Source organism: Phascolarctos cinereus, unplaced genomic scaffold, assembly GCF_003287225.1.
Source record: "Phascolarctos cinereus isolate Bilbo 61053 unplaced genomic scaffold, phaCin_HiC Scaffold_7;HRSCAF=346, whole genome shotgun sequence".
Lineage (NCBI taxonomy): Eukaryota > Metazoa > Chordata > Mammalia > Diprotodontia > Phascolarctidae > Phascolarctos > Phascolarctos cinereus.
Window position 1 is genome coordinate 32,716,591 of NW_027556180.1, and position 21,363 is coordinate 32,737,953.

At 37.6% G+C, this 21,363-nt stretch overlaps 1 protein-coding gene and 1 pseudogene across 2 annotated transcripts in view; one reads left to right on the forward strand and one right to left on the reverse strand.

Moving 5' to 3' along the window:
- The window catches only part of PLD1 (phospholipase D1), a 256,470-nt gene that overhangs the window by 213,444 nt on the left and 21,663 nt on the right, over positions 1-21,363 (reverse strand). Inside the window, exons 2-3 of one of the 2 annotated variants that reach the window (XM_020980414.2) lie at positions 10,755-10,882; positions 3,622-3,742 (exon numbers count right to left, since the gene is read on the reverse strand). The gene's annotated coding sequence lies outside the window, so the exon portion shown is untranslated. The remainder of the gene's footprint in view (positions 1-3,621; positions 3,743-10,754; positions 10,883-21,363) is intronic. The other variant, XM_020980417.2, reaches the window with a different exon arrangement.
- On the forward strand, positions 2,556-4,051 carry LOC110203467 (medium-chain specific acyl-CoA dehydrogenase, mitochondrial pseudogene; annotated as a pseudogene).

Sequence of the window (21,363 nt, forward strand, 5' to 3'; positions counted from 1 at the left end):
GCAAGCTCTTCAAGCAGTGATCACATCCTCCTGAAGCCTTCTCTCCTCCAAGCCGGCCATCACCAGCTTCTTCATTCAGTCTTAATAGGGCATGAGCTTGCGGCTGCTCACAATCATGGCTGCCCTCCTTAGGATGTACTACATTCTGTCAATATCTTTCTTAAACTATGGTCCTCAGAACTAACCTCAATACTCATGGTCTAACAAGGATATAGTGCAGTGGGATTATAACCTCATTATAGTCATGCCTCTTCGAGGGTAGCCCAAGACCACATTAGCCTTTTGGGCTGCTATATAACACAGAAGTATCACAGAACTGTAGAATTTTAGGAATTGAATGAGACCTCAGAGGGCCCCAATGCAACACACACCTGAAATGAATCTTCATTATTAGATAACCAACAAGTCATCCTGCCTCTTCTTGAAGAACTATCTCCAAGGATGGGAAGACAGACAGAGACATAGACAGACAGACAGACAGACAGATAGATAGATAGATAGATAGATAGATAGATAGATAGATAGATGGATGAATAGATAGATAATAATGGATAGACAGATAGACTAAGGTAGATAGAATGATGGATGGATGGATGGATGGATGGATGGATGGATGGATGCATAGATGATGTATGGACTATAGATTATAGATAGACAGTGGATGGACAGATAGATGATACATACATACATACATTTACATACATACATAATGGATGGACAGATAGGTTATAGATAGAATGATGATGGATGGATGGGTAGGTGGATAGATTATGTATGAACACATAGATTATATATATAAAGAAATAGATACATACATACATATATACACATACATACATACATAACGAATGGACAGATAGAATGATAATAGATGGATGGATGGATGGATGGATGGATGGATAGATTATGTATTGACATAGATTATAGATAGATAGATAGATACATACATACATACATACATATACAAACATACATAATGGATGTACAGATAGGTTATAGATAGAATGATGATGAATGGATGAATGGATAGATTATGTGTGGACACAGATAGATAGATAGATACATATATACATACATAATGGATGGACAGATAAGTTATAGATAGAATGATGATGGATGGATGGATAGATAGATGGACACATAGATTATACATAATGGATGGACAAATAGATAGATGAGGGATGATACACAGATTATAGATAGATAATTTATTAAGTCCTTACTATGTGCCAAGCACCAGGAATACAAAAAGAAAAAAACCAGACCGTGCCCACTCCCCAGTATCTTACATTCAAATAGGGAAGACAAAATATAAAGGAGAACATGACTGGGCCCCTTCATGATATGGAGGTGGGAGACAAGGGTTCACTAATTATTGAGCTGATCTCAGGGCACAGCTGCCTCCAAGGAGCCTGGCAGCTGGTGTGGAGGTAGAGGGAGAATCCATTACCTCTCAAAGTGTGGTACCCTTTTAAAATTTATTTTTCTTCATGACACTATGATTTTTTGTTGCTGTTTTAAATACTACAAACTTTACAAAAAATCTTCACAAGCTGAAGTGTCCAGGGGTCACTGGGACTCAGTAGGTCTCAGTACACCACTCAGAGAACACAGAAATTTCAGCATGCATGGCTTCTTCCATTTACAAAGATGAAATAGAAAGTTTCTAGCCTAAAAGAGCTTAAGTTCTTCTGGGGGTGGGGGTGGGGTGATATAACATGCACGAAAGATCAGCATATGCAAAATCATCTACAACAGGCTAGAACATGAGCTACTGGAATGGATGAGGAAGGCAGTGAGAGGCAGAGAGGAGCAGGGCTGAGATCCAGGCATGGGGGACAGCTTTTAGAACGTCACCGAACTCCAGAGTTCCAGGATTGTCAAGTTCAGGATACACTTACCTTCACAATTTGGCTGGAAAGTAGAGGGTGTGAAAGGGGGTAATATGAAATGTCTAGAAAAGTCCATCTAGAAATAGAGTGTAGAGGGCAGAGCAGTTTGTATTTTATCTTAGTTTATATTTAATCTTAATAAACAAATAGGCCACTCCCATCCCCTCCCCCTCCCGGCGGTGGGCAGGGCCAGGTGCACCTAGCCCCTGAGGTCTGGCCCCCGAGGGATTAAAGCTTAGGCTGCTGCCGCAGCTACCGAGGGAATGGCATTGGCGGTGCAAGACGAGATGGCCGGACGCTGCGAGGCTTTTTTCATAATTTTTGGAAGTCGCTGCCTATCAAAACTGATCCAAAGCGTGAGTCAGCATCAGGGTTTAACTTTGAGCTCACTGCGCAGCAGAAAGAATTCCAAGACACAGCTCGAAAATTCTCCAGAGAAGAGATTATTCCCGTCGCGGCTGAGTACGACAGGACCTGCGAGTTTCCTGCTGCCCTTATAAAAAGGGCTTGGGAACTGGGACTGATCAACACTCACATTCCGGAGAGCTGTGGTGGCCTTGGACTTGGGATCTTTGATGCCTCTCTTATTACTGAAGAATTGGCGTACGGATGCACCGGGGTTCACGCTGTCATTGAAGCGGGTTCTTTGGGACAAATGCCTGTTATCATTGGGGGAGCTGATGAGCAACAAAAGAAATATCTCGGAAGGATGACCGAGCAACCAATGATGTGTGCCTTCTGTGTAACAGAACCTGGAGCGGGTTCTGATGTGGCTGGTTTACAGACCAGAGCAGAGAAGAAAGGCGGTGAGTATGTTATTAATGGCCAAAAGGTGTGGATAACCAACGGAGGAAAAGCCAACTGGTATTTTCTTTTGGCTCGTACCGACTCTGATCCCAAGGTCCCTGCTAGTAAAGCCTTTACTGGATTTATTGTAGAGGCAGACACCCCGGGAATCCAGATCGGAAAAAAGGAGATAAACATGGGCCAGCGATGCTCGGACACCCAGAGGAATTGTCTTTGAAGATGTGGTCGTGCCCAAAGAGAATGTCCTCCTTGGGGAAGGCACCGGCTTCAAAATTGCAATGGGTGCTTTGGACAGAACCAGACCTCCGGTCGCCGCTGGTGCTGTCGGGCTTGGGCAGAGAGCTTTGGACGAAGCTACCAAGTATGCCTTGGAGAAGAAGACCTTTGGAAGGCCCCTTGTGGAGCACCAGGCGGTGTCCTTTCTGCTGGCTGAAATGGCAATGAAAGTGGAGCTAGCCAGAATGGGTTACCAAAGAGCAGCTTGGGAAATTGATTCGGGTCTACACAGTTCCTACCACGCTTCCATTGCCAAAGCGTTTGCTGGTGACATTGCAAACCAGCTAGCTAGGGACGCTGTGCAGATTTTTGGAAGCAATGGATATAATAGTGAATACCCAGTAGAAAAACTAATGAGAGATGCCAAAATTTACCAAATTTACGGAGGGACCACTCAAATCCAAAGGCTGGTCATAGCTCGAGAACACATCAACAAATACAAAAATTGAGGAAAGCTTAGTTAAGTGACTGTTTGGGAAATGACAGAAAAGGAAAAAGACTTGAATATATTTGCTGGTGAAATGAAAAAAAAAATTAGAAATATTATTTCTTCAACCCTAAGTAAGAGATTATAGAGGTAGTTTTATACTTTTGCTTAACTTACCATGAGTTTAACAAGAAATCTTTGTCTTACTAAAACACTTACTGGTAAATAATTCATCAGTGTCCTTGTCCACCTTCCAGACTTTTCCTGGAGCTGTTGCTTGTCTTTGATGGGCTGTGACTGGCCACAGGAATTCTGTCTATGTCACCTGTTATGCCAGCACCTAAAGGGAGGAGGAAATGGCTCAGCTCTGAACCAGTTTCTCACTTGCATTTTGGTAAAGAAGGTTAAATTTTTATTCTAAGTATGAGAATACATTGGTCTCTTAGTAACTTCTGTACACAGTCTTATTTTATTTGCATGTATTTTTATAGGGAACTTAATCTCTTTAATGGAGAGTTGACAGTTTATTAATACTCTGGGCATGTTTTACTACCTTAATTCATATGAATATGTACTTACTGTGAGAAAAAAAGTTGATCTGTGACTGCATTTTTTTGATTTTGAATTTAATAAATGTATCTGTAAAAGATGCCAACCCATTTTATACATTAAACTGTCCTGCTAGACCGTTATCCCTGAATATGTAAATATTATGAAATAATTTAGGAACAAAATTTTATTAAATGTCATATTTATAACGCCTAAACATCGAATATTGGATAGTCTTATTTATTTATTTTTTTTGGTGAGGTGATTGGGGATAAGTGATTTGTTCAGAGTCACACAGCTAGTGAGTATTATGTGTCTGAGGCCAGATTTGAACTCAGGTCCTCCTGACCCCAGGGCTGGTGCTCTATCCACTGCACCACCTACCTGCCCCAAGATATTGGATGGTCTTATAATGAATTGCCAAAATGTTTTTTTTTTCAAAAAAGAAACAACAGTGAGGCATTGGAGCTTCTTGAGCAGAGAAGTGCCATGGTCAGACTTGGCAGCTGTGTGGAAAATGGCTTGGAGAGAGGAAAAGCTGGAACCAGGGAGAGTAATTATATATACAGTCTAGAGCAGAGGTTCCCAAACTATTTGGCCTATTGCCCCCTTATAAAAAAATTATTCGCACCACTCCCCCCCCAAATCTACCTTCTTTAACCCTTTAACGATTTTTAAAATTGCATCATTTCAAAAAAAAAAATATATATATATATATATATATATAATTTTAAATGATACATCTTAAATTTAATAATTTATTATAAATTTATGGGGCTTTTCCTTTTTTTTTTTACATGCATCATGTAACCGTATAGTATCCTATTCTAAACAAGTCATCACACGTACATATTCCTGCTGATGCATGCTGGACTTCCTGACAATGCACAAGACACTTGCCTGCCAGCACTTGCTTGTTAAGACCTGTCGGCAGTCTTGACCACTGATTGGTTATAACTTGCATTTTGTGTGTTTATTTGGAAAATAATGTAATCACTACAACTTTAACTCTGTTATACAACAGATAAAACATGTATGAACAATTTTTCAAAATGTTCTTACCTTCTCTTCTTTCCTTGTACTTCCACCTTCCCTTTACTTTTATTCAATGCCCTCCAATTGTACCTGAGGCTACTACTGCCCCCCCTCCATCATTCTGGTGCCCCACAAGGGGTGGTATCTCTCATTTGGGGAACCTCTGGTCTAGAGAGAGGTGAGGGCTTGAAGTAGAGTGAATGGGGTGGAGATTAATGTTATGGAGGCAGAAAAGAGACTTGGCAGCTAAGTGTATGGGGAGGTGGCAAAGGGAAGAGTCAAGGCTGGCTCCAAGGTGATATACCTAAATAACCAGAAAGATAGCAGTGTCCTCAACAAAAACAGGGAATGTGGAGGATAGGCAGGTTCAGGGAGAAAGATGGTGAGTTCTTGTCTTGGACAAGCGTCTTAGAGATATTGATGGAACACCCGGGTGACAATGGCTCCCCTTATAGTTTTGCCCCTCAATTTCTGCTACCTCAGAGTCTCATCCAGGTCAAAGGAAGAGGGAACAGCTGCATATGGTGTTTGGGGACCCAACAAGAGGGGCCAGGAGACACAGGAGAAAATCGAATCAATGAAAGCATATGGGCAGAACAAGGGGACCTCGGTGCTGGGCATTAGTAGGGGGATATTGAGGGCAAGACATCCCAAGCTGTTTGGCATAAGATCTGAACCATGTATGTGTATATGTGTGGGGGCAAGAGAAGGGAATGACAATGATGATTAAATGGCATATGTATGGTATCAGCAGGTAGCTCTTTATAGATATGGGTGAACTACCCAAAATAGGAAGGGAAACAACCTAAAAAATGTGGTTTGGTTTCTTAAAAGTAATACTGATTTCCATCATTTGTCTGAGCAGCTTATTATTTGTCCCTAGTTACTATGAAGAACCAAAACAAATGTACTGTGTTTAAAGTGTCATGAATACGACGACAACACCCAAAGTCTGTTGATATGTATAGCTTTCTCCATTTGTTGTTCACATGACATGGCTCTCTGCTGCTCATAAGCAATAGATAGATAGATTCTTCATATATACAGAATGTATATGTGTATGTATATATGTAAAGAGAGAGATGCCATTTCCTTCCCTGGGAGTTTCAAATACATGCACATAGATGTGTATGTGTACATATATATATGTATATGTGTGTGTGTGTGTGTGTACATATACACATGCAAATGTATTGGGGGAGAGAGAGAGAGAGAGGGAGAGAGAGAGAGAGAGAGAGAGAGAGAGAGAGAGAGAGAGAGAGAGAGAGAGAGAGAGAGAGAGCGCATTTTCTTACTTTGGAGTTTCAAATATATATACACACATACACATACATATATACATCAAAGCTTGGAAGACCTAGGTTTGAGTCTCATCTCTGATAACATACACTAGCTGTGTGATCCTGGGAAAGTTGCTTAACTTCTCAGTTCTGTAGACCAGCGATGTCAAACTCAAATAGAAATGGTGGTCACTAATCCATACATAAGATCCCAGCCTACATATTGACTTAGTTTTAAAAATGCAATATTATCTATATTTTATCTATTTATTTGGCTAACTACTTCTCAATTACATTTCAGTCTAGTCCAGGCACTCCAGAGTGCTGTGGGCCACCATAGGGGCTGCATGCACTTCTGTCAACTCTACAACAGTAGGTGTTGCAGAGAATGTGCTGACCTGCATTGGGAGAGAGCATTTCCTCACTGGGAGTTTCCTATAGCAATGAAATGACAGATCCAATCCTTCTCTTTAACCCTTATTTAGTATAGAAATAGAGAAACAAAAGCTTAAAGGCTGGGGGGCTTGAGGGCCAAATGCCATGGAACCCTAAGAAATGCCAAAGGAATGGGATATTTTCTGAATCTGTTTCTCTTTCTTAACTTAGGTCAATAAACATGTCAGAATAACTGTGTGATGTTATCTTAGGAACAGGAAGAAACAAATTGAGAGCTCACAGGAAGCTTGGTTTTGTGAATTTCCATATGCAGGCCAAACCGAAGTAGGCATAGACCAAGGCCTTCCACCTTCCATGTTCTCGTGCACTTGGTGCCATGATTCTGCCAAGGGCTAAAATAAGGAGGGTAGAATGTGTGTGTGTGTGTGTGTGTGTGTGTGTGTGTGTGTGTGTGTGCGCGCGCGTGTGTATGTGTGTGTGTGTGCGCGTGTGTGTATGTGTGTGTATGTGTGTGTGTGCGTGTGTGTGTGTGTGTGTGTGTGTTGGGCGGGGGGGCTGGCAAAGATTCTATTTTCTTCAGAAGGTAGAGAAGCAGCATGATAATTCCTAATCACAGGACTTTTTATCATAATCATTAGTCCAGGGAGAAACCAGAGACAGTGTCCAGTGCAATCCCTCATTTCTGAGAGAAGAAAGCCAAGAACAAGAGAGAGACTGTGAATCAACAGAGTCATCTGAGGAGGTTAAATTCAGATGTGGGTCTCCTGACTTCATATGCTGCACTCCTGTTTGTTAAGTATGAAGACAATAAGGATGACAACAGTAAACATGTATACAGAGCTTTAAGATTTGCAAAGCGCCTTATAAATATTAATTCACTTTTATCCTCACAACAACCCTAGAAGGTGAGCGATATTTTCATCCTAATTTTTTTTTTATTTTGTGCTTTTAGGCAATTGGGGTTAAGTGACTTGCCCAGGGTCACACAGGTAGTAAGTGTCAAGTGTTTGGTCAGAGGCTGGATTTGAACTCAGGTCCTCCTGACTTCAGGGCCGGTGCTCTATTCAGTGCACCACCTAGCTGCCCCTTTTCATCCTAATTTTTTAAGATGAGGAAACTAAGGCAGATGAGGTGAAGTGACCTTTCCAAGGTCATACAGGTAGAGCCTGAGGTCAGATTTTAAATTTTTCATTATTTCTTGTTTTGCAGTAATGCCCATTTTAAATTTGTGCATCACTTGGCTTCACCATTCCATATCTGATAGCCATTATGAGTAGCTTAACCTTTCTGGGCTTCTGTTTCTTTATCTATGATATGGGGTAACAACCCTCATGATTCTTAGTTCATAGGTTCATACGCAGGTTCAAAGGAGATAATGCGTGTAAAGTGCTACAAAAGTCAGTTATCATTAGAATGATGTGTTTTCTTCTTTCTCCAGTTGACTTAAGTAGATGGTGTGACCTTGTGGGCAAGTGCATGGTCTTCCATGTCTGAAATTAACTCCCTTCATCCCTTCTTGCCTTCTAGCATCCCTCACTTCTTTCCAAGCCCAGATCAGATGTCTCCTCCCATCTGAGACATTTCTTGATCCACTTTTATGCTGGTTATTAACATTCTCTGTTTCTCTACCCCTCCCCCCACAATCACTCTATATGTAGTCATTGTAAGAATGCAAGATCTTCAAGGGCATAATTATTTTGTCTTATATATTTGTATGAGCAGGTTGTAGCATAGCTCCTTGGATGTAATAAAAGTTTGTTGAATTCAATTGGATTTTGCACTTCCCCATAGGCCCAGGGTGGACACTAAGTTAACACTTTTGTTCATGAGATTAATCATTGAAGATTCAGTCATGGGAACAAACCATGTCATTATGTCTGGACTTGAATTCTTAAACCTTATCACCCTCTTTGGGACACGTTCCGGAAAAATGATTTCACCCTTAATCAGTCATACCCCATGTTCTCTGGTGAAACCAGATGAGAAGGACACACCTTCAGCTGGATTTCCTCCAATATCAGTTTCAAGGATTACAAAAGCTTACAGGAATAACAAAAGAAGCGTTGCTATATCTCGATTCTCATAGAAAGTACAAAAAAAGGAAAAAAGTAGAAATTTCCCACAACACTGTCCCCCTGTCATTTATAATGCTTACTGTATATTGTTTTTGAATCTTTTATTTTTTTTTTATTTTATTGTTTAGACCTTTTTAGATGAAAGAACCTGTCAATGATATTTGTTCATCACTAAAACACTATTTCTTGGTGGAGCTATGAATTGGTCCAACCATTCTGGAAAATAATTTGGAATTATATCCCACCCAAGTGACTGAAAATGCCCATATACTTTGACCCCAAAATATGACCCTTATCATATACTCCAAAGAGATCAAAGACAGAAAGTTCTCCCATAAAAGTGGATCGAATACTGGACTTGAAATAAGGAAAAGATGAGTTCAAATCCTGTCTCAGAAACCTACTAGTTGTGTTCTCCTGAAAAAAATCACTTTATCTTTTTTTCAGCTTCAGTTTCCCCCTCTGTAAAATGGGAATAATAATAGCAACTATCTTCCAGAGTTGCTGTGAACCAAAGGAGACAATATATATAAAGTCAGATGTTGGGATTTTTGCTGAGCTACTTTTCTCTCTTTCATAATCTTTGTTACCAAGAATAATGTACAGGAAAGGAAAGGGTGTGCGACATATTTGAAAATGGTAAAAACAAAAACTATCAATAAACAATATTTTACATATTTGTGCATATGTATCAATCTATATATTACTTAACTCCTCTCTGAACCAAACCCTTAAATGATCCTTGAAAATTAGGTTAGAGATTAAGTTGATATCATGATAGGTCTTAAAGTAGCATAGCTTCCCTACACATGCTCCCACAATGATAAAAAAAAAAAGTACCATTTCAAATAATGACTAAGAAATCCAAAAAGAAATATCAATAAATTTCTCCATTCATCCAAAAAAGATGCAAAAACCCACATGGCAGCCATGAACAGGAGAAGAGATATCTTCCCAGGGAAGCCAGAGCAAGCTCAGAAGAGGCCCCAAAATTGGAACAACACACCAACTGGAGAAGCCTCTGGAGGGCAGACACCTTCAGAATTGTCGTGACTGGGGAACAGCCTATCACAGGGCTCTGACTGTACACAGAACCTTCCAGCATTCTAAGTGCAGACACATCGGAGGAAGGGAAAACCAGGGGCAGAGCTCGAGAAAATGAAGCAAGGAACAAACAGGGCCTAACCATCCATTCCATTCAAGAGTGTGGGAATAGGTAGCCCTGGCACAAAAACCCAAATCAGGAGCTGAGGTTGGCTATCTAAGTAACAAAAAAAAGAAAAGAAGAAAGCAGAGAGCATAATGAAATATTATATTTCAATGCCCAAGAGGATAAACCGAGAAAAAGAGAGTAATTCCATACAACCATTAACAGTCTCAGAGGGAAAAAAAAATGAGTTGGCCTAATGACTACAATAAGAATACCTGGAAGAAATCAATCAGGAGATAAAAAATAACATTATAAGTAAAATAACAGCTCTGAGGGAAAGAATTAGAAGAAGAATAAATAGCTTAGAGCAGAATGTAGAAAACATTACCCAAGTAACAGACTCTATGAAAATTAGAATAAACCAAACAGAACTCAATGATGTCATAAGTCAACAAGATATAGTAATACAAAATCAAAAGATTTTTTAAAAGTTAGGAAAATATAAAGAGTCTGCTGTCAAAAAACAAACCAACCTAGAAAACAAATAAGAAATCATTTAAGAATCAGTAGACTCCTTAAAAATCATGTCCAAAAAGAAATAACCTATACAACTAGATTACAAGGAATCCTAAATCAAAACTGCCCAGATTTGCTAGAAACATAACACAAAGTGAAAATAGAGAGAATTCATGAGTCACCTCCTGAAAGAAATCTCCAAATAAAAACTCACGGGCATGTCATAGCCAAAACTCAGAGCTTCCAAGTCAAAGAAAATACTTTTCAGCAATTATTATAAAGAATAGAAAGTCTTGGAATATGATATTCTAAAATGCAAAAGAGAAATGTTTCTGATAAAAAATTACTTACCTTGCAAGGCTAAGTGTGTTGGAGAGAAAATGGATCTTTAATGGAATAGAAGACTTTTAAGACTTCCTGATAAAAAGAACATAGCTGAGTAGAAACTTCTAACTGCAAACACAGGAGTCAAGAGAAACCTAGAAAGGTAAGTATATTTGAATAATTAGAAGAGGCTAAACAATGATGTTGTAATTGCATTCTACAATGATGTGGTACTTAATGTTACAGAAGAAAATGTCTTCAAGGTCACAGAGGCAATTACATGAGACAATTAGAAGGATTGGAGATAGCTTTGCTCTGTTTTAATGCTCTTAAGAGAGGAAAGAGAAAGAAAGGAGTGAAAAAGGAGCATTCTAGGGAAGAAAGGGGAAGAAATGACTATGTCTCATAATTCAGTTGTGTAAGAAAAAGAGGATACAGACATAGAGGAAGTGAGTATCATGTGAACTTCACTCTTATCTAAAGTGGACAAAAGAGGGCTGAACATGCATCCGCTCACACACAAGAGCTTGGTGTACTAACATTAAACTCAATAGGGAAATAGACAGGGGTTAGAGAAAGGGAGACGGATTTAAGAGGAAAGGTAGTCAGGGAAGGAAAAGTATGAGAGAAACAAAATCCAACTTTGGGATGGCGGTGAATTATATAAAGGAGAAATTACAGGGGAAAAAAGTATATGAACCAATGATCTGGGTAAGTAGAAGAGAGGAGAGAAAGTAAAGTGGAGGCAAATAACTTTAATTATAGGTCATTAATATTAATTACATTTATTCATATTCATCATCTTCTTCTTTGTTAAAAAAAAAGTGGCAGGGTACAAAAAAAGTAAAAAGTACAAGAGGACAGGCTAGAGGGAAATATCCAATCACAATCATAATTATGAATGTTAATAAGAAAAACTTATCCATTAAATGGAAGAGTACAGCTGGATGGATTAGAAAGTAGAATCTAACTTCTCTCTCTCTCCTTTTCTTTTTTTTTAACAAGAAAATCATAAAGATTCACACAGAATTTAAATAAGGCCCTGGAGCAAAATCTAATATGTTTCAGGTAAACCCAAAAAATCACAAATAGCAATCTTGACCTCAGACAAGTTAAGAATAAAAATAGATGAAGTTAAAAAGGATAAACAGGTAAATTGCATTATGCTCAAAAGTACCACAGAAAATGGAATAATATCAATACTCCGTGTGTGTGTGTGTGTGTGTGTGTGTGTGTGTGTGTGTGTGTGTGTGTGTGTGTGTGTATAATGTGTATACCCTGAATGGCATAGCAACTGAGTGCTTAAAGGAAAAGTCAGTCAATCATAAGAGCAAATAGATAGTAAAACTGTAATAGTTGAGGAGCTCAGTGTACCTATCCAAGACCAAGACAAATATAGCAAAAAGGTAATTAAGAAAGAAGTTTATGACCTGAATGGAACTTGAAAATTAGATATAATAGTTCTGTGGAGATTACTTAATGGAAGTAGAAGGATACATTTTTCTCAGGTGTGCACAGTAACTTTACAAAAGTTGACCATAGTTTAGGGTAGGACAGGGGTGGGGAACCTGAAGCCTTAAGGCCACATGGGGCCTCCTAGGTCCTTAAGTGGCCTTGGGGTGGAAGAACCTGATACAAATGCAGAAAGGCAGAAATTTCAAATATATTTTTTACTGACTATAATACAATAAAATTATTATTCATAAAGATCCTTTGATTAAATGATTAATATTTAAGTTGAGCCTAAATAACTTTATTCTAAAGAATTGGTAGTGTAAACAAAATAAATCAGAAAAAATTAGATAATTTCATCAAAGAAAATGACAAGAATAAAATAACATACCAAAACTTTTGAGATGTAGCCAAAGTAGTTCTTAGGAGAACATTTAAATTATTAAATACTTTTATTGAGAAAAGAAACAACAGATCAATAAACCGGGCATGCAGCTAAAAACAACAACTAGAAAAATAACAAATGAAAAATCTCAATTAAATACCTAAGTAGATAGCTTGGAAATAAAAAGAGATTAAAAACTCAAAGCAAACCACCACTGAACTGATAAAATTATAAACTATTTTCAAGCTAATAAAATAGACAAACTATTAACTAACCCAATTAAAAGAAAGCAGAAAATCAAGCTACCAATATAAAAAATGAAAAGGACAATTCATAATGATTGAAGAGAAAAAAGGAAATTATTAGAAACTATGTTGCCCGATTATATGACAATAAAATTAATCATTGATATTAAATAGATTAATATTTATTAAAGTATTAACTATCCAGATTACCAGAATAAGAAATAAAGAATCTAAATAGTCTAACCTCTTAAAAAATAATTTGAACAAGCCATAAATGAACTTCCAAAGAAAAAAAACTGTAGGACTTATTAGATCTATAAATGAATTGTACCAAAATATTCAAATAATAATTAATTCTGATATTACATAAAATTTTTATAGAAATAGTTAAAAAATATAGCTTAACAAATTCCTTCTGTGACACAAATATGATCTTGATACCTAAAACAGACAAAGACAAGAAAGAAAACTATGGTTCAATATTTCTAATGAATATTCATGCTGACATGGAATAAAATATTAGCAAAGAGGCTATTAAACTATATTAAAAAGATTATATATGATGATCATATTGGATTCATACTGGGAATACAAAGATGGTCCAGTATTAATAAAACTATAAACATAATAGACCATATTAATAACACAAACAATAAAAATCATTACTATATCAGTGGATGAAGAAAAGGCTACCATCCATTTCTGTTTAAAAAAAAAACATTAGAAAGCATAGGAATAAATAGAACTTTTCTTATAAATTAAATTGCTTTCTCTCTAAAATTGAAGAGCTATCATTATCCTTAATGGAGAAATGCTAGAGGCTTTCTAATAAAATCAGAACAAAGCAAAGAATTCCATTATCACCACTATTATTTGATATAATTCTAGAAATGCTAACTATTATAATTACACAAGACAAAGAAATTGAGGCAATAAACTGAAGCCAAAGAGGAAATAAACAATCTCTTTTGTAGTTCATTTGATAGTCTACTTAGAGAAACCCTGGAGGTTTAACCAAAAATTAACTAAAACAACACCTTCAGTAAAAAAGCAGAATAAAAAATCCACTCACAAATCATTAATCTTTCTATTTCCAACCAAATCAAGCAAGAAGAGATAGAAAGAGAAATTCCATTCAAAATAACTAGAGAATGTATAAAATATTTGGAAGTCTATCTATAAGATACACAGGAATTATACGAATAGAATTACAAAATATTCTTTACAGAAATAAAGACAGTCCTAAATAATACAGTTTGCTTATGAGTGGATCATGGCAATATAATAAAAAATAATAATGCCTAAACTACTTTATGTGCTCAGTACCATACCAAATTATTAAAAGATTGCTTTACAGAGCTAGAAAAAATAATAACAAAATTCATCTGGAGGTATAAAAGATCAAGGTCTTAAGGGAGATAATGTAAAAAAATGTGGGAAGACTACCAGTACTAGATCTGAAACCATATGATAAAGCAATAATCATCAATAATATTTGATACTGGCTTAAAAAAAATAGAAAATTGCTCAGAACACAAGATCAAAAAACAAACAAAAAAAAGCTTAGTGTTCAATGCCACAAAGATCTCAGCTATCAGGACAAGGGATCATAATTAAACAAAAATTGTAGAAAATATAGAAAGTAGTCTATTATAAATTATGTTTAGACAAATATGCCACACCCTATATTATAACATGTTCCAGATCCACACATGGCCTAAATATAAATGGTCATATCACCAAAACAATCACTTAGACTACGAGGAAAGGAGACACCTTTAACAACTATGGATAGTGGAAGAGGTACTGACCAAACAATGGGTAGAGAGGACCAAATGAGATAAAATGGACAATTTGATTATGTAAAATTTAAAGCTTTCCACTAGCAAAATCAATACAGCTAAAATTAGAAAGGAAATGGTTAACTGGGAAAATATCTTTGCAGCAAATTTCTCTGAATACTCATTGCAATGTTTTTTGTAGACAAAGAACTAAAATTAAAGAATTATCATCAGTTAAGAAATGGATGGACAAACTACAACATAGAGATATTATTGCACTGTAAGTAATGATGCTAAGCAGCTAGTAGCTCAGTGGATAGAGCATTGGTCCTGGAGTCAGGAAGACCTGAGTTCAAATCCAGACTCAGACATTTCTTTGCTGTGTGAACCCTGAGCAAATCACTTAACCTCTGATTGCCTGACAAAAAGATCCACTGGATAAGGAAATGGCAAACTACTCTAATATCTTTGCCAAGAAAACCCCATGGACTGCATTGACATGCTATGGTCTGCTGAATCACAGTCAGACGTGACTGAATAACAAGTAATGATGAAAGGGAAGGATTCTGCGAATTTTAGGAAGGCTTACACAAACTGATGCAGAATGAGATGGGGAAAGCCTGAGGAATCATTTATACAATTGCTATAATATTTTAAAGAAAAACAACTTTGAAGCAGATTTAAGAATTCTGCTTAATGCAATGATTGGTGGAGCATGCTACCACCTCCTGATAGAGAGATGATGGACTGAGATACAGAAGGAGACCCACATTTTTTTAACACGGCCATATATGGGCTTATTTTACTTGACTATGCTAACGTGTGAAAAGGAAGGGTTTTTGGGGGGGCGTGATTTGTGATAGTGTTTCCCTCAAAAAAAGGAAGAAATAATAAAGCATCAGTGAAACATTTAAAGAGATAGGAGAGTTGGGAAGGGGCTTCAGGGGGCACCACAGATAAGCCAGACAACATTAGAACGAATGTGCTGAATTGAAGATATATAAATATTTTCAATTTATTGATGTGCTTTGTTTTTACATTACGTATATTTATAGATTACTCTTGCTTCATGAGAGGTCTCTTACAAGGGAGCAGTTAAGGAAAAATAATGATGAAGGAACACTGACGCACTGTTGGTGGACTTCTAAATGATACACACACTGTCTCTCTGTGTGTGTATTTAAAAGATATACGTCTCAAGTGACAGCTAGGTAGCACACTGGATAGAGTGACTGGCCTGGAGTCAGAAGAACTTGAATTCAAATACATCCTTAGACTCTTACTAGCTGTGTGACCTTGGGCAAGTCACTTAACCCTGTTTGCCTCAGTTTCCTCATCTGTAAAATGAACTCGAGAAGGAAATGGCAAACCACTCTAGCATTTTTTTGCCAAGAAAATCCCAAATGGTGCTACAAAGAGTCCAAGCTGACTAATCAAGTAAGCAACAACAAATGTCGCAAAGAGATCAAAGAAAAGGACCCATTTACAGAAAATCGTTTACAGCAGCTCTTTTTGTGGTGACAAAGAATAGAAATTGAGGGAATGCCCATCATTTGGGGAATGGCTAAACAAGTTGTGGTATATGATTGTGATGGAATACTATTGTGCTATGAGAAGCGACAAAAGGGATGGTTTCAGAAAATTCTAGGAAGATTTAGATGAACTGATGCAAAGTGAAGTGAGCAGAACCAGGAGAACACTGCACACAGTAACAGCAGTGTTGTAAGGATGATGCAGTGTGAAAGACTTCACTACTCTGATCCAGATAGCAATCCAAAGCATCAGTTCAGACAGGTCCAAAGGACTCATGATGAAAAATGCTTTCCACCTCCAGAGAGAGAACTGAAGAACTCTGAATGCAGACCGAAGCTTACTTTTTTCAACTTTCTTTTTTTTCTGTGTATGTGTGTGTGTGTGTGTGTGTGTGTGTGTGTGTGTGTGTGTGTGTTTTCTTTTGCAATGTGGCTAATATGGACATATGTTTTGCATTACTTCACATGGATAATCAATATCATATTGTTTGCCTTCTCAATGAATGGAACAGGGACGAGAGGAAGGGAAAGAATTCGGAACTCAATATTTAAAAAAAATTAATGCTACAATATTTTATATGTAACTGGGAAATTTAATGAAATAAATAACAACATGTATATAAAGCTATATGTAATGAAATTTGTAGCTACATATACACACTTTTTCTATTCTTTGTATATGGAAAAGTTCATGTTTGTTGGTGCTTATAAAATTCAGAAAAACAAAAAGTGAAAAAGAAAAGAAAGATCAAGTTCATAAGGATAACACATGCTCTCAGGCTTTCTCTTCTGTTAAGATAATAGGCTATGTGACAAACTCTAGTAGCTGTAATGATGTCAAAGGCTTGGCCCATCAATGGGTCAATTTCATACATGCACTATACTATTTGACACCCAGAAACACAGAAGTCTAGGAAAATCTAGTAATGAAACAAAATATTTTAGATAATAAACCTCATAGCTGGCACATCTAGGGCATTTTAAGGTTTGCAGAGTGCTTTCTGAACAGCATCTCATTTGATCTTTTCAATAGCCCTATGAAGTAGGTCTGGTTTACAGGTACTTAACATCATTTTATAGAAGAAGAAACTGGAGCTGAGAGAACTTACTGATTTGGAAATGGCCATTGACCTCTGAAATGTCAAGTGTATGTATTGAATCTAGGTTTTCTTGACTCCAAAGTTGGCCCCTTCTATTCTATCTTATCCTTCCTACCCTATCCTACCTTATCCTCTCCTCTCCTCTCCTCTCCTTTCCTCTCCTCTCCTCTCCTCTCCTCTCCTCTCCTCTCCTCTCCTCTCCTCTCCTCTCCTCTCCTCTCCTCTCCTCTCCTCTCCTTTACTTTTTTCCCCTCCTCTCCCCTCCCCTGCCCTACTCTACCCTACCTTACCCTACCCTACCCTATCCTACTTTACCCTACCCTATCCTATCCTATCTTATCCTATTCTATCTTATTCAGTCTTATCTTATCTTGTCCTGTCCTGTCCTGCCCAGTCCCGTCCAGTCCAGTCCAGTCTACTCCTGTCCAGTCTGGTCCTGTGTGGTTCATTCCAGTCTGGTCCTTTCCTGTCTCATCTGGTCCTGTCCTATCCAATTATTCTTTCCTATTCTATTTTGCTACCCACTTCCTTTCCAAAGTGCCACTTTTTCAATTATTTAAATTATATTAGTAAATAATTTCAATTAGATATTCTAGATAGGATAGGGTTAGATATATTAGGTATTTATTGGACAAATATTTCTTTGGTGTCTGCTACCTACACTGGAGGAGATACAGATCTTAGATAAGTGGGTTCCTCATGGAGGTAATAATATAGTTGACGGCTAAGGCAACAATACAGATAACTGTAATGCCCGATATCATGTGCTAAATGCATAGAGATGCTTCTCCCCAAAAAAGTGCTATGTGAGGTGGAAGAAAGAGGGTTGCTACTGATTGGGGGAGATCAGAGAAGACTTCGGAGGAGAAGGAGCACCTGAGTTGGGTTTTAAATAATAGTTAGGAATAATTCAAGAGGTAAAACAAGAAAGGGGAATAGTGGGGCACAAGAAACAGTAAAAGGGAAGACCCAGAGGCAGAAGAGCACAGGTTTTGTTTAGGGGAAGAGAGTAATTCAGTCCAGCCAGAGCCAAGGAATAGTATGCTGCATGTCCCCAAAGTCTTAATTTAGTTTTGAGTTACTAAAGTTTACTGAAGTTTAAAGCTTTAAACCACACTAAGACTTTCAGTGTCTGTGTGTGTATAAGACTAAAACTAGAACAACAAGAAGTATTTATTAAGCACCTACTGTGCACAGAGGATGGTGCTAGGGCTAGAGGAAATGCTAAATTTTTTCATGTACCTTTCAATCAAATAGAAAGATAAGATACAATGAGAGGAAGTATATAGAGAGAAGAGGGCTAGGGGAAGATCCTTGCAGAATACCAATATTAAGGAATCAGGAAGAGAATGTGGAGCCCACTAAGGAAATGAGGAAGTAATTAAAAGTAGAAGGACAAGGAAGGAGCATGGGGACTCAGAAACCAAGGGAGAAAATGTTTCTAGTGGTAGGTGAGAAATGACAGTTTCAAAAGATAATAATAACTAGCATTTATATTATGCTTTTAAGTTTGCAAAGTACTTTGCAATTAGTATTGCATTTGAACCTAACAACAACCCTGAAAGATAGGTGCTATTCTTATACCCATTTTAGAGATGAGGAAACTGACATACAGAGAAGTCATGACTTGACTAGGGTCACACAGCTATTAAGTGTCTGAATCCAGATTTGAACTCAGGATTTCTTGACCTCAAGTACAATGCTCTATCCACTGGGTCATCTAGCTGCCTTCTCTACCCCCCCCCCCAAAAAAAGCTACAAAATGTCAAAGGGAATGAGAACTGAAAAGAGGACATTAGGTTTGATTAGGAGAATAGTGGTGTCTTTTAAGAGACTAGATTCAGTATTGGGGGGTACTGAAGCAAGATTGCAAAGGGTCAAGGAGAAAGTGGGTAATGAGGAAGTAGAGGCATCATGGCAGCTTTTTCAAAATGTTTATTAATGAAGGGAAGAAAAGACAAAGTGCATATCTCAGACACGAGAGACAAGGTGATAGTTGGGTCTTGAACCCAGGCCCTCTGGCACTAAATCTGGTGGTCTTTCTTCCTTCCCCTTTATTCACTGCCTCCCTGTGAATTTATAGTGGGTGATATTTGTTCCATTTGGTCACTTATTTACTGTAGGGGGGAAAAAATTCAAATGTCTTTAATATCCACTAATTAGCCTTTTAACAAGAAGGTTGTGCCCTACGCTCCAAGCAATAGCAGCACAGGGATGATGAGACAGCAGTATAAATGAATAGGAAGGCTATGTAAACATATAGTGAATATTCAAAACTAATATGAATGAATATTGGATTTTTTAAATTAACAGGTAAAATTAATCTGATAAGATAAATTCTAATACCCAGAATCAAAACTGATGAGTAAAGATAAATGACCAAAGGAAATGAACAGAAAATTTGCAAAAGGAAACACAAATTATAGATGAATAATTTTTTAAAGATAATTTTACTTTCTAATCAGAGAAATGAAAATCAAAACAACTTTGAGATATCACATGTGACAGTCAATGAAATGAAGTAAATTGTTTAAAAGTGACAAAAGTTCTATGCTGGCAAAGCTGTGGGAAAACAGTCACTAATATCATTGATTGAATTGTAAAATGATGCATTTTCTTTAGAGAACAATCTGACAATATACAAGAGTTACAAAACTGATCATAGCCTCTGACTCAAAGATCCTACTTATAGCCAGCTTAGGTGGCACAGTGCATTGAATGCTGAACCCAGAGTCAGGAAGACACAAGTTCAAATCAAGCCTCATATATATACTGGCTGTATATGATCCTGGGCAAGTCACTTTACTTCTCTACCTCAGCTCCCTCATCTATTAAATGAGGATAATAACAGCATCTACATTCCAGAGTTGTGAGAATAAATGAAATAATATTTGTAAAACTTATTATTAAAGGAATATACTTGAAAGATTTTTTTAAAAGCCTGCTTGCACAAAAATACTGATTGTTGTAACTGTAAGCACCCAGAAACAACTCATAGACCCACCAGTTGAGAAACAGTTAAACATACTAGGGTATGCCAAAGTGATGTAATGTTATCAAGCCAGAAAATGAAAAATATGAGTCATATAAAGAAATTGCCAGCTTATTTGACCCACCCTAGGGCTCTTCTCTGCCTGTTACCATCTCCCGTCATCAAAGGTGCCTGTCTCTTTGTTCAGAGGGACCTTTCCATTCTGGGAGAGTTTGCTATGAGGGGAAGCAGTAGGGCTAGAAGCCAGGGTTTGGGGAAGCAGCAAGATGTTGTCAAAAGAAGGCTGAAAATGAAGTGAGAGTCTCTGGGTTCAAATCCCAGCTCTTTTATTTACTGATCTTGGGCAAGTCAGATTCCACATTTGTAGAAATGAAAAGGCTAAATTAGGTGTTCTTCGAAGATATCTTCCAGTTCTAAATCTACAGGCCTTAGCTGGCCATCTTTCAGAAGTATGGCTTAATCAGGAGAATGTAAATTCCTTGAATGCAACTATTCTCTCTATCTATTATCAGTTGTTGTTTAGTTGTTTTTCAACTGTGTCGGACTCTTCATGACTCCATTTGGAGTTTTCTTGGCAGAGACACTGGAATGGCTTGCCATTTCCTTCTCCAGCTCATTTTACAAATAAAGACACTGAGGCAAACTGGGTAAAGTGACTTGACCAGAGTCACATAGTTAGAAAGTGTCTGAGGCCAGATTTGAACTCACAAAGATGAGTCTTCCTAACTTCAGGACCAGCACTTTATGCACTGCCCCCTGATCTGCCTAAAGACCTAGGTTCAAATCCCACCTTAGATGTTTACTAGCTTAGTGAGCCTGGGAACTCTTATGAGTAATCCAATACAGATAATAAGTGAGCCTACCTCACAGGCTTATGGTGAAGCTCAATAAATTACTTTATATTTACTTATTACATATTGTGTAAACACTTATATGTCTGTATGTGGCCTCTTACGACAAAACGTAACCTCCTTGAAGGCAGAAACAGTTTCATTTTTGTCTCTGTATCACCAGAGTCTAATATAATGCTTGGCAAGTACTAGGCAATCAGTCAACAATTACTTATTAATTGCCTACTATGTGCAAGATATTATGCTAAGCACTGAGAATACAAATACAAAAAAAAATGTGCTCTCTGCCCTCAGGTTG